The sequence below is a fragment of the Lolium rigidum genome, chromosome 5, assembly GCF_022539505.1.
Source record: "Lolium rigidum isolate FL_2022 chromosome 5, APGP_CSIRO_Lrig_0.1, whole genome shotgun sequence".
NCBI classification, from domain to species: domain Eukaryota; kingdom Viridiplantae; phylum Streptophyta; class Magnoliopsida; order Poales; family Poaceae; genus Lolium; species Lolium rigidum.
Genome location: NC_061512.1, coordinates 111,004,563 through 111,018,275, shown reverse-complemented (window position 1 = coordinate 111,018,275; position 13,713 = coordinate 111,004,563). Strand labels below are relative to the sequence as shown.

The window sequence follows — 13,713 nt, the reverse complement described above, 5'->3', positions numbered from 1 at the left end:
AATTTCTTGTGTGCTACCTTTAAACTTTCAAAGATTATTACCCGTTTTATGTTTTGTTTTAGCCCATGAGGAAGTGTTGAATGCTTTATCATCTTTTTATCTTTATTATGGCTTCACACTTTGACTAGCATGCATCATGTGCTAGTCCTTAATTTTGCAAAAGAGCAGGCGCGGGTGCCCACCCACAAAATATAAATTGAACCAATAATCTAAATCTCCTAACACTATGTGCTTGAGAAATCATGAACTTAGCTTGTTTAAACAAAGGAGAAGAGGAACTTTATTGTTCTCTCTATGGGAGCCGCACTTCAAGCCATTAAACATGAATAGATGATAGAACATTTGATGCCATTCGTTGACATAGACATACGTACCTTTCAAAATATATTTTCAACACCTCTATTGCATTCAGAATAAAAAGCTCTAGCACATGAGTAATCTTGCTTCCCTATGCGCATGACCTTTCTTTTACTTTTATATTGAGTCTTCATCTTCTTACTTTACGCACCAATTAATAGAGCATAGTTGTCATTCTGAGTATCATGTGCATAGTCCCAAAATTTATTATTGATTGATTCATGATTATGTTATTGCTTGTTCTTAAATTACTTGTATCTAGTCACGCTTTGAACTTTAAAGGTGTCCTAGCATTTATGTTTTGCTACTTCATAAAGGAAAAGCTGAGTACCAGTTTGCTATGTTTTCTCTATGCTGAAAAACAAACAATTGCTTTTAGTGCACAATTATTCATGATCCTTTGTTTGAGTTACTTTTCATGTTGTAACATAGTTGCTAAGTTCTATTGTTAGAATTATATCTACCATGTCTATGTTTAGAGTACTTTGATCCCAGCTCAAAATGCTTTTACAATAACTTGATCAAGATTGTGTTGGCTTCATGTCACCTCAAAAATTATTTTTGTTATCACTTACCTACTTGAGGACGAGCATGAGTTAAGCTTGGGGGTGCTGATACGTTTCAAACGTATCTATAATTTTTGATGCTCCATGATTGTTTTACACCAATTTCTATATGTTTTGTTTACACTTCATTGCACTTTTATACATTTTCCGGAACTAACCTATTGACAAGATGCCATAGTGTCAGTTCCATGTTTTCTACTGTTATGTATTTTAGAAAAGTTGTACATGAAATATTCTCAGAATTAGACGAAACAAAAGCTGAAGTTCCTATTTTACTGTAATGAAGATGGAGTCCAGAGGAGAGACGAAGGGGCGCCACGAGGCGGCCACACCAGGACTAGGTGCGGCCCAGGCCCTGGCCACGTCTACGGGTGGTGTGGGCCCCTTGGGCACCCACCGACATCTCCCTTCCGCCTATTTATTCACCTATTCGAAAAAACCTAAATACTCGAGCCTCCACGAAAAGTTTCGTCGCGGCCGCCATCAACGACCCTAGCTCGGGAGGGTTCTGAAGCTCTTCCCGGCACCTTGCCAGAGAGGGAGATCATCACCGGTGGCCTCTACATCACTATTCCCACCTCCGAAGTGATGCCTTTGGACTACGGGTCCATACCAGTAGCTAGATGGTTGTCTTCTCCACTTTATGCTTCATGTTTAGATCTCGTGAGCTGCCTATCATGATCAAGATCATCTTTATGTAATGCTACATGTTGTGTTTGCTGGGATCCGATGAATATTGAATACTATGGTTGAGATCGATTATATACTTGTCATATGTTATTTGTGATCTTGCATGCTCTCCGTTGCTAGTAGATGCTTTGGCGAAATATGTGCTTGTGACTCCAAGAGGGAGTATTTATGCTCGATAGTGGGTTCATGTCTATAGTAATCTGGAAGAGTGACAATAACTTCTAAGGTTGTAGATGTGATGTTTCTACTAGGGAGAAAACAACAATGCTTTGTCTAGGAATAATTCTATTGTTTACTTTACACACATTGCTTAATGCGATAATCTGTTGCTTGCAACTTAATACTGAAAGGGGTGCGGACGCTAAACGGAAGGTGGATTATTATTCATAGATGCAGTTGGATCACGGTCTATGTATTATGTTGTAATGCCCAAATGAATCTCATAGTAATCATCTTGTCATGTAAGGTCTTTATTCTGTCAATTGCCCAGCTGTAATTTGTTCACCCATCATGCTATTTATATTTATGGAGAGACACCTCTAGTGAACCGTGAACCCCGGTCCTTTGTTTTACACCGATAAAATCATCTAGTACAAATACATGTTCTGTTTACTTACTACAAGCACTGTTCTCTTTAATTCCACTGCAAACAAACATCTCTTTCCACATTATACGGTTAATTTTTCAGAAAAACCAGTGAGATTGACAACCTCGCTGTAAATTGGGGCAAAGTATTTTGGTTGTGTTGTGTGCATGTTCCACGTTGTTGCTGACGCCAGTAGTGCGCCCTGCCAAAAGTCAGCCAGCAACACCTTCAGAAGTCATTCCTTTCTCCTAATGGTCGATTAAACCTTGGTTTCTTACTGAGGGAAAACTACTACTATGCTCATCATACCTTCCTCTTGGGGTTCCCCAACAGTGTGCAATTGCACAACATCAATCATCTTAATCATAAATTCATAAATAGATGGAATAAAATTGGCACATCACATCTCAATAATCCCCTACATCTCTCACGCCAATGGGATCTACTCACACATGACAGGAGAATAACAAAATGATATCATAGCAAAGTAAATGGAGTTCATCTCGATATTACCGTAGCAAGCCACAATAGTTGAAGATCAAATCAAAAACAAACCAAGATGGAATAGAGGTTTCAATCCGTAATCTTACAAGTATGAATCTCTCTCTGTACAAGTGGGGTGTGGTGGATAATGTGGTGATCTAGATGAGATTGATCTTCGGTGGAGTCGAGGATGGTCTTCCCCTTCTTCAGATCTGATCTCTTCTATTCTGGGGGAATGGTGGTTGTTGTGTTGCGTTTTTGGTTGTCGTCCCTTTTCGAAAAGGGTTTGCCTTGATATGGGGAAGGCTGCGACGCGCAGCACCGGCGGGCGGTATGGTTGGCCCCGCCCCTTGGATGCCTGCTAAACCCTCTTCTCCGCCAGGGTGAATTTGGCCTTTAAAGGAAATGTCTTTATTTTATTGCAATCAGCTCATAAATGTCCTCGTTTCCTCCATAAATGATGGTTTCCTGAAATACATAATTCAAAACAAGGTTTCGCCTGGATTGCGATATTAACATTAGTTGAAACATAAAATTTAATGAAAACCCAATAAAACCGAGTGATAAACGGTGGAAAGTTCGTAGTAAAAAGCATCAAAATTTGAAGCTATCAACCTTCCACTCAAAAACCCAAAGGGTTCCCCTTAAATGAATAAAAAAGAAATTCTTCTATTTTAATTTTTACAATTCCATTAATTAACAAACATTAACACATACCCCTTGAACTATTCTGATATCCCCGAAACAATTCTGGTGCTTCTCAAAACAATTGCGGTGCTTTCAAAATATTCTCCTATATTTCTTATCTTCTCAAAAGCGTCGAGGAACCTTACGCGTGTGACGCTACGGTTCGTGAGTAATGTAGACATGATCGAAAAACCTCAGAAGTGATATACCTTCTCCTCTGTAAGCTATTAATAGTAAATATAATAGGAAAGTATTTTTAAGCTCCGTAGAAAAGTTAATGTAAGGATAAGTTCATTAGCTTTCACAAGGTATCAGTTGTGTGTTATTATTTTTCTCCACGCCTCCTCACATTTGTTGTATGATAATCAAGAAAGTTATTTAGACAAAAATGTTGGTCATATCAGCTATTGAGGTTGATTTCTAATTGATATTATGCTAACTTTTTTTATTACTTATGACTAAGAAAAATAGTTTGGCATGCTAATGAAGTGCACAATGCACCTCATCTTATTTACTAGAGGATTACCACTCCAAGAAATGACAAGATTTCACAGCAACGCGCGAGGTATCATCCAGTTTACATAACAAAGGAATCCATAAACAGAAGGAAGGAGGAAAGCCCGGAAAGACCCAATACCTGCTCTTGGTAAAAAAAAACTGTTCTATTCCGCCCTTCTTGCTGGTGTCAGTCTCCTTGAGATGGAGCTTCTCTTTCTCTAAAGTCTTGGTGGTGGCGCTGGAAACTTTTGAACCGTGAACTCCTCGTCCGCACTTGGATGTGTTGCCAGATTCAGATTCTCGTTTCCATTTGGAAGGGAGAGTTGGCTCAGTCTCATCATCCTTTTCCGCTTTAGATACGGGATCCAGGTTGGATGATCATGTGATGGGGGTCCGAACCAGGAATCTGAGGTCCTTCTCTTCCAGTGAATCAAACTGTAAAAAGTGAAATAAAAAGATAAGTCCTTGAACAAATAAGCAGGCGAACGTGGTCAAGATGGTAAATGCTTACGGAAGGACCAGCACCTTATGTGTAGATATCAGTTCCACACACATGGGAGTGAACCTCACGCAGAACCTTTATCATGACCGGAAGCCGCTTTTCCAGGGCGTCACAGGATAAGTTGTCCTTGGTGGCGCCGATGGTGTCTTCGTGGCCACTATAGAGATACATCAATTGTTCTCGGTGTTGAAGGGGGCGAATCCGCTTGGTAAACCAAGACAGGTCAGATCTTTCTTTGTCAACCCAGAACTCACGAACTTGGAGATCCGCTAGGCATCTTTTTGACCTCCGGGAAGTCGGAGATGTGGGGGTTGGCATTCCAGCCGGAGACTTCGGCGAGGGGCTGACGTGGGAGTTAGAAATCTTTGTGGTGTAACTTTTCTTCGTTCCCCGGCAACGGCGCCAGAAAAGAGCTTGATACGCGTACAGCACGCGTCCGTTGGGAACCCCAAGAGGAAGGTGTGATGCGTACATCGGCAAGTTTTCCCTCAGTAAGAAACCAAGGTTTATCGAACCAGTAGGAGCCAAGAAGCACGTTGAAGGTTGATGGCGGCGAGATGTAGTGCGGCGCAACACCAGGGATTCCGGCGCCAACGTGGAACCTGCACAACACAACCAAAGTACTTTGCCCCAACGAAACAGTGAGGTTGTCAATCTCACCGGCTTGCTGTAACAAAGGATTAGATGTATAGTGTGGATGATGATTGTTTGCAGAAAACAGTAGAACAAGTATTGCAGTAGATTGTATTTTAGATGTAAAGAATAGGACCGGGGTCCACAGTTCACTAGAGTTGTCTCTCCCATAAGATAAATAGCATGTTGGGTGAACAAATTACAGTCGGGCAATTGACAAATAAAGAGAGCATGACAATGCACATACATGATATGATGAGTATTGTGAGATTTAATTGGGCATTACGACAAAGTACATAGACTGCTATCCGAGCATGCATCTATGCCTAAAAAGTCCACCTTCGAGTTATCATCCGAACCCCTTCCCAGTATTAAGTTGCAAAACAACAGACAATTGCATTAAGTATGGTGCGTAATGTAATCAATAACTACATCCTCGGACATAGCATCAATATTTTATCCCTAGTGGCAACAGCACATCCACAACCTTAGAACTTTCTGTCACTGTCCCAGATTTAATGGAGGCATGAACCCACTATCGAGTATAAATACTCCCTCTTGGAGTTAAGAGCAAAAACTTGGCCAGAGCCTCTACTAATAACGGAGAGCATGCAAGATCATAAACAACACATAGGTAATAGATTGATAATCAACATAACATAGTATTCTCTATCCATCGGATCCCGACAAACACAACATATAGAATTACGGATAGATGATCTTGATCATGTTAGGCAGCTCACAAGATCCGACAATGAAGCACATGAGGAGAAGACGACCATCTAGCTACTGCTATGGACCCATAGTCCGGGGGTGAACTACTCACTCATCACTCCGGAGGCGACCATGGCGGTGAAGAGTCCTCCGGGAGATGAATCCCCTCTCTGCCGGGGTGCCGGAGGCGATCTCCGAAATCCCCCGAGATGGGATTGGCGGCGGCGGCGTCTCGATAAGGTTTTCCATATCGTGGCTCTCGGTACTGGGGGTTTCGCGACGAAGGCTATTTGTAGGCGGAAGGGCAGGTAAAGGGGCGTCACGAGGGGCCCACACCACAGGGCGGCGCGGCCAGGGCCTGGGCCGCGCCGCCCTGGTGCGTCGCCACCTCGTGGCCCCACTTCGACTCTCCCTCGGACTTCTGGAAGCTTCGTGCAAAAATAGGACCCTGTGCGTTGATTTCGTCCAATTCCGAGAATATTTCTTTACTAGGATTTCTGAAACCAAAAACAGCAGAAAACAAGAATCGGCTCTTCGGCATCTTGTTAATAGGTTAGTGCCAGAAAATGCATAAATACGACATATAATGTGTATAAAACATGTAGATATCATCAATAATGTGGCATGGAACATAAGAAATTATCGATACGTCGGAGACGTATCAGGGGCCATCCTTTAAAGGAGGGAGCTTCCTTGTGCTCTTTGGCGTCTTCGTGTCCTTTATGTAGAAGAATCTGGCTGACCAGTACCTCATGGACTCGTGTCTGTACATTTGAGGTTAGATGCGGTCACGCCGGATCTTGAATGTCACGCTGCCGCAGTTTGCAAATGCATTGGCCTTGGGCAGGGACTCCTTGTTGACGGAGAAGTAATATTGAAATAAAGTCAGATCCGTTTTTACTCGGAGGTGACCTTCGCACAATGTGACGTGGTTGGAGATGGCGAGGAGGCTGTTCAGAGAAATGTTGTGAGGGTGGAGCTGGTACGTCTTGAGGATTTCAAGGAAGAAATTGCTTGGCGGAAGAGAAAAACCCCGTTTGGTCAACACCTTTGTCAGCACCAACTTCTGGCTTTGGGCGCAGGGCAAGGAGCACCCGAAACCACTCGCCATGTTCCGGGTTTGAGGAATCCCTCGGAATCCATGCTTCACAGCTCCTCCTCCATAGCAGTGCAAGGGCACCACTGTCCCTTCACGTCCCCCACGCGGGTTCAGGATTTGGATCTTTTCGCGGCTTTCGCCACCTTCTGTTCCATCTTCTCGTTTCTGGCTACCTCAGATGGATCCAACATATGTCTACCAGATTTGATGGCTTTGCCGGATCCCTGTTGGGTACAAGAGGAAGGGAACGAAGGGAGGAGTGGCGGAGGCGAGAGGTGTGATAACTAGAGGTTCCGGCCAACGAGGAGAACACATGTCTGCATAGAAAAGGTAAGAACATCGATGAACATGGCGAGGCGGAAGTACTCCGGCGAAAGTCTAGCGAGGATCCGACACGGCGGCGCGAGGAGCTCGGAGGCGGCGCTTGAGTGAGAGCACTGAAATGTGGGAAATGAGTGAGATTAGGGTTTAACCCGACGACCGTGATATTTATAGTTGGGGGATGAGACTCGTGATCCGCATCCCGTGGTTGGAACACAACCGTCGCACCGTTAGATGCATGACATATTGATATGTGGTGTAAAACCTAGCGGTAAAAAAAAGCTGAAGGATTAATTACCGTTGGAATTACTCGCGAAATCAAAGCCTAAATTGGTGGAACTGTTTTCTCCGTATGGGTTCCAGGTAAGATCATGATATTTGACCTAAAACCTTGCAGGATAAAGCATTCAGAGAACATATTTGAAGATTTGGTTGATGGATGAAGTCCCGTGAGTAAAGGAGCATTTCTGACAAAGAGTTTGGAAAAGCATTTTTGAAGTCGGAGTTCTTCAAGATTTCCAAGACTTTCGAGGAACAAGCCGGAAAAATGGTATGGCGGAAGGAATGGTGAATCTCGAAGGACTCTGGGGTCTACTGTTGTGGGTATACTTCAAACCCGGGTGGCCCACAGATGGTGGTGGTGGCATACGACCCATCGAGCGGCCCAGTTGTTGTTGATTAAAGATGGACGATGTCCAGACCAGGAACAAGGAGTCGGATCCAGCCCGACCAACACCTAAAGTAGGATCCATGAAGGCCCATGAAGGAAGCCGGATCCATGACGAAAAGTTAGGAATAGGTGTATCCTTGATGTGCACGACAATATAATATTTGGTAGTTAGGAAACTTGTATCAGGGTAGGACTCTCTGTAGAAACCCTAGATCTATGCGCCTATATAAGTCGAATCCTGGGAGCCCTAGAGGCACAATCACAACTCACTGTAATAACGCGCAAGCGCCCAGATAATTCCAGACAAGCACCAGTAGGCCCTGCATCCGTGCAACGTGATCTGAAGCTAGGTAAATCGCGTACCACCATCTCGATGGCTCTCCGCCCTTTAGCCCCATCTTCTTCCCCTTCCTTGAGGATACCACCTCTAGGGTATTATCGAGTAGGAAACGACATCCACCGTCTTCATGGGCCAGTCGCTAGGGGTCTTGGCCCAATCACTCGGCAATGGACCCCCTCTTAGCCCTTCTTCAGTCGGCGAGTGGGAAAGGTTATTATCTCCATGGGCATATCCATCGGTAGAGGGTTGTGCCAAGCTCAATGTTGATGCAGCCCTAGCAAAGACATGCCCAGGAGGGGCTATGGGAGTGGTCTGTCGCAGCGTAGATGGCTCATATCTGGGGGCCTCGAGCCTGACCATCGAAGGGATTACCAATCCATTGGTGCTGGAATCTATGGCGTGCCGAGAAGCCCTTGATCTGGCCCAGGATTTGAACCTGCAGAGGATCACGGTGGCATCTGACTATTTGGCGGTGGTGCAAGATTTATGACGACCATTTGCAGGGATCTATAGTGCAGTGCTACATTAAATAAAGGAGACCTCAGCACTCTTCGAGAAGGTGCCTTTTAGACATGAAAATAGAGCTTCGAACACTGAAGCGCATAGACTAGCTCACTCTGCTACGGCGAGCAATGTGGGACGTCAGGTGTGGTTACTAGATCCACCCGATGGTCTTTGTATCAATAACTTTGTTATGAATGAATAAAGAACTATGTGTTACCTCAAAAAAAAATATCCCCATCACATGGAGGTACTCAAGGATGCTATGGATGAATAAAATCCACTGAGATGCTCCATGGTAGCCATTTCCATAGCCGGGTCTTCACTACCATTTCTGTATTTGCCCATAATCTCTCACGAGGAAATTAAGAGATGAGGCTCTGCTACCACTTGAAAGAATTGTATGCCACTAGACGCGGGGGGGGGGGGGGGGAAAAGTTGGTAATCAAATTTAATTGTTTTTCAAGTAGGGTTGACACAAAAGGTAAATTCTCTAGATATGTAAATGTGTAAATTAACCTATATGACAAGGTACAAGCAATAGCACAAGATACACGATACAAGTAGTAAAATGTGGTAAAAGGATACAGGTAACAAAGAGTGAAGCACACAGATACACAAGGGTAGATTCCCATGGTTTCTTCCTTTTGAGGGGAAATAAATCAACGTTGGAGGGGTGTGGTGCTACTAAGGCCAACCAACGCCACAAAGGCCCCATCCTATTATTCGATGAGCAAACCACAAAGGGTGGCTCATGCTCCACTAAGCATTGGCCTTCAAGGTGGCAACCAGGACCTTTACAAAAAGCTTAGGTTACACATCCACAACCAAATTGGAGGCTTCTAAATGATGGCCACAAAGCTTTACACAAATAACTAGCTTCAGGACGACCCCTTCCATCTAGGGCTCCAAGGAACCCAAGAGTAATACGATTCACAAAGGATTTGGGTGGTGATAACAAATCGGTTTGGTAGGATTGTAGATCTAGGGCTTCTCCTCCACTCCTCAAAGAATCGAGGTGTTTGGGTGGCAAGAGAAGGAGATATAGCTAGATGATATATGAGGTCTAAACCAAAAAAAACAAGGGTGGGCTTGGAGTGCTAAATTTGAAAATTTAGAACCAGGGACTCCTTTTGAAATATTTGCATAAATTCTACAAAAAGGTTGATACTCCTTGGGTGCATCTTATTTAGAATTCTTATTACAGAGAACATATTCCTCATAGTCTTCGCCCTTGTGGTTGTATTTGGTGGAAAGATGTTTTTAAATTGACACAATCTTTAGAGGCATTACATCTAGCACTATTGGAGATGGTCCTTCCACATTGTTCTAGAAGGATTTGTGATGCAAGAGATTGATTCTGAGAATTTTCCAAGAGCATTTTCTTTTGTCTTTAAGGAAGACTAGCAGAATGCCCGTGCTTCGCTACGGAGCAAACGGCAATTAATATCTTCAGATGTAGGTATCTATATATCTAACAACACCACGAATGCAGTATACAATTTCAGCATGTGCAATTAAAATGACCTTGGCTATGAGGCATTGTTGCCTATAGCACGTACCTCGTCTGTCAATTCCGTGCAAACTACATATTGGTGCTCTAGAAAGGCTCAAGTTTGAAACATAAGAGAGGAAAAAGGATAGAAAGCAAGACACGTTAGGACGTTATAAATTTTAAACATGAGATTGAGAAAAATTCAGAAGTCCTCTAAAATTGACACGGTGTGTTGGTACGTGATATAAACTAAATTCTGGATGTTGTTGTTTAGATTAGTTTCTATTTTGTGGATACTCGTGACATTAAGTGATTTTGAAACGTGTTGCACAATTTAATTACATATATATGTTGGTGGTAGTATGCCAATTACATTTTAAAATCTAACCATTAACTCCATTTGGCTAATTTGATTTGTGCGAATCCTCTCTATGCCAGCCCTCTCTCCAATTTAACTTTTGGCACTCTAAGCAATCAAACAAAACAACCCCTTCACTTTATTTAATTTTTTGATTTCCATTATTTAGTACAAAATTCCAGTTTTAAGATATAACTCATGGAAGATCTTCGTCAATACTGATGTTTTTTCACTTCAAATAATAACAACTGGATTAAAACTATGTAAGTTCAGCTAAACATCTCCGCACCATAGCTAACCACTAAAAACAGAGAGAAAGAAGAGTTTATGCAACAGTCCGTATGAATGCCATGTTTCTCTAACAAAAGCCAAGGATTAGGTGTTTTAATTGGAATTTTCCACGCTTATGCAGAACTATATAAATGCACATTTTAAAAATTGTATATTCTAAACTTGCGCTTGATCGTGTCTCCAAATTGTAACTTCTCGGCTAAAATGGGTGTACTCCATCCGTAAATAGATTACATGTACAGAGAAAAAGGAAATCTTTACATTAGGTACAATTATAAATCGCAAAAATAACAAGTGAGTAAGGATGTTATTCCTGGCTACAACATGTGTGATTCCCTCGGAGGTTTAAATCAGGAATTAATGCGTAACTCAGTACAAAAATTATAACACGGTCAAAAACTTCGAAACTGAAAAGCTAATAAAGGTGTGTCACTGGTATGCCTCGTCATGCATCCAATCTCCATCCCTGCTAACTACATCCAATTCCACTGATCAACACGTTGTAATGTTTACATTATGGCAAGCCTAGGATTATTCTCATTCTTAATTCCAATTTCTTTCATGTAGAATAGAACTATAGAAGAACTTAAAATGGTACACAAATATGCTCTTCACAACGCTAGACACTCAAATGAACGAATGCATATTGTCTGCATGAACATAAACACAATTACTAAACGACCGTAGGGATTTAAATAAGAAAATAAAAAACCTTCAGAGGTAAAATTATAAAGGGCCAATTTCATATCCTATCCCACGCATTTGAGTAATGTTCTAACAACCATAAAATAAAGTAAAGAAAATGCATGTTGTATGTTCACCTTACCTTTTTGGTAGGACTGTATTGGACTGTAGAACTGAATACTTTTAGTTGTAGTAGGACTCTAAAGTAATCATTGTCTGCTGCCAAGCGAATTATCAGTTCTCCAGACACTCAAAATCACATCAAGATCGACAAACTTCTTTCTATTTAGTAGTTCATCAAGACTACTTCAAGTGAAAAATAAAACAAGCAACATTTTAAGGGTTGGGACATACTAATCATCTTCCTAATTTAGTAGTTCATCAATGTAGTTTGTCTTCAGAATACCATACGAAAGTAAGGGCATCTCCAACCGGGCGACCCAAACGGACGCGCTGGGCCGTCCGTTTTGGGCCGTTTGCGTGGCCGCCCGGACACGCGGACAGCGCCCCGCGTCCGTGTGTCCGTTTGGGTCGCACGCGGCACCCAACGCGGCGACCCAAAGAGACGCCACGTGGTTCGTCTTTGTTGCGCGGCGCTGCGCCATGGCAGGCCTCGACGGGACAGCCATGGTGGGCGGTGGAACGCGCGGGAAAGATCCCGCGCGCACCAAGGTTCCCGCGCGCGAAAACGCCATTGGCGCGCACTCGCGCCCAAGTTTCCCGCCGGACCGCCGGCTATAAAGACGGCGGCGGTCTCACCCAGACCGCATCACCGTTCTCTCCCCTCCACCTTCTCCGGCGCCATGCCGCGCACCCTTCAGGCCACATGGGCCAAGCTCTCCCTCGCCGCCCGGGCCAGGTTCCCGCGGACGGACGAGGAGGAGCGCGCGGACTCGCGGTGGGTCGCCAACGACGAGGCGCTCCGCGTCGCTGCCGAGGCGGCGGCAAAGAAGGCCGGTGACGCGGAGATGGGGGAAGCGGCCGCGGAGGGCTGGCACGAGACCGCGGACGGCTGGTACGAGGCCGCGGAGGAGGGGGCGGCCGCCGCGGAGGAGCCCGTCGCCCGGAGGACCTCGCGCTGGCGAACATCAACGCCGCCATCGAGGAGCGTCTCGCCGACCTCACGCGCGTGACGAAGGAGCACGAGGGCATCCGGGGGCCGGCCGCCGCCGCTAGGCGACCTCCTCGGCCGGAAGAACGAGCTGCTCGCTATGCGAGCAGCCCGTCACCTCATCCGGATGCCGGCCGCCCGAGCGGCGCGCCCGGGAGGATGCTGCGTCGGCGGAGCGTGGCCGGCAAGAGCGCATGCGCCGGCGGCAGGAGATCCACGAGGGCCAGGCACCCGCCCGCGTCCGCCTGGAGGCGCGCACCGCTGTGGAACGCGCCGCTCTGCAGGAGGTGGAGCTATGCGGGAAGCGGATGATTCCGCCGCAGGAGGCGGAGCGCGAGCGCGCCCGAGGTGCGCGGACGGAAAGGAGGAGGATGATGGCCTCCGTCCAAGCTGCCGAGGCCCGCGCCGCCGCCGACGCGCCACCCAGCCCGTAGTAAGCTGGAGTGGAATCCTCACGCGTACAGGCCGCCCGCGTCGAGTGAAATCCACGGCCCCGACGGCGAGCCGGCGAGGAGTCGCCGGCGAGGCCGCCGGCCCCGTACGTATTTAGGATAGAAGTAGTAGCTAAAATTTTTTTGTAATGAGTCTATTTAATGAAATATATTATTTATGCCTATGACACGCGGGCCAGGGGCGGACAAGGGGCGGACGCGAGCGACCAGCCTTTCGCGTCCGCGGCCACGCAAACCCGGCCAAGATTTGGGCCGGGTTTGCGTCGATCCGGACGCCGCGGGCATCCGTTTTAGGGATGGGTCCGCGCGCTGGGCCGGGTTTTTGTCCGGCTGGACCCATCCGGACGCGCGGGCGCGGGATGGGTCGCCCCGTTGGAGATGCCCTAACACCAGAACCATCGAAAATGCCAAACGGAACCTGGGTACGCGCGCACCCAGTTATGAAAAATTTAAAAAAATGCTATTTAAAAGTTTCAAAAAAATGTGAAGTAAAATTTTGCATATTCATATTATGTTGATACCTACCCGTGTGCGTTTTCACGAAGAAATACCATTGTATGTGGCCTACACAAAAATGACAAAATGCATTTTTCGGATCTGTGAATAGTACAAATTCCTATTCACTATTGTAATTAGGGCATTTTGTCATTTTTGTGTAGGCCACATACAATGATA

General features: G+C 45.2%; 1 protein-coding gene across 1 annotated transcript in view; it reads right to left on the bottom strand.

The window, feature by feature from the left end:
* Window positions 1–13,713, bottom strand: part of LOC124656270 — a 32,411-nt gene that overhangs the window by 18,119 nt on the left and 579 nt on the right. The gene's annotated exons all lie outside the window — the stretch shown is intronic.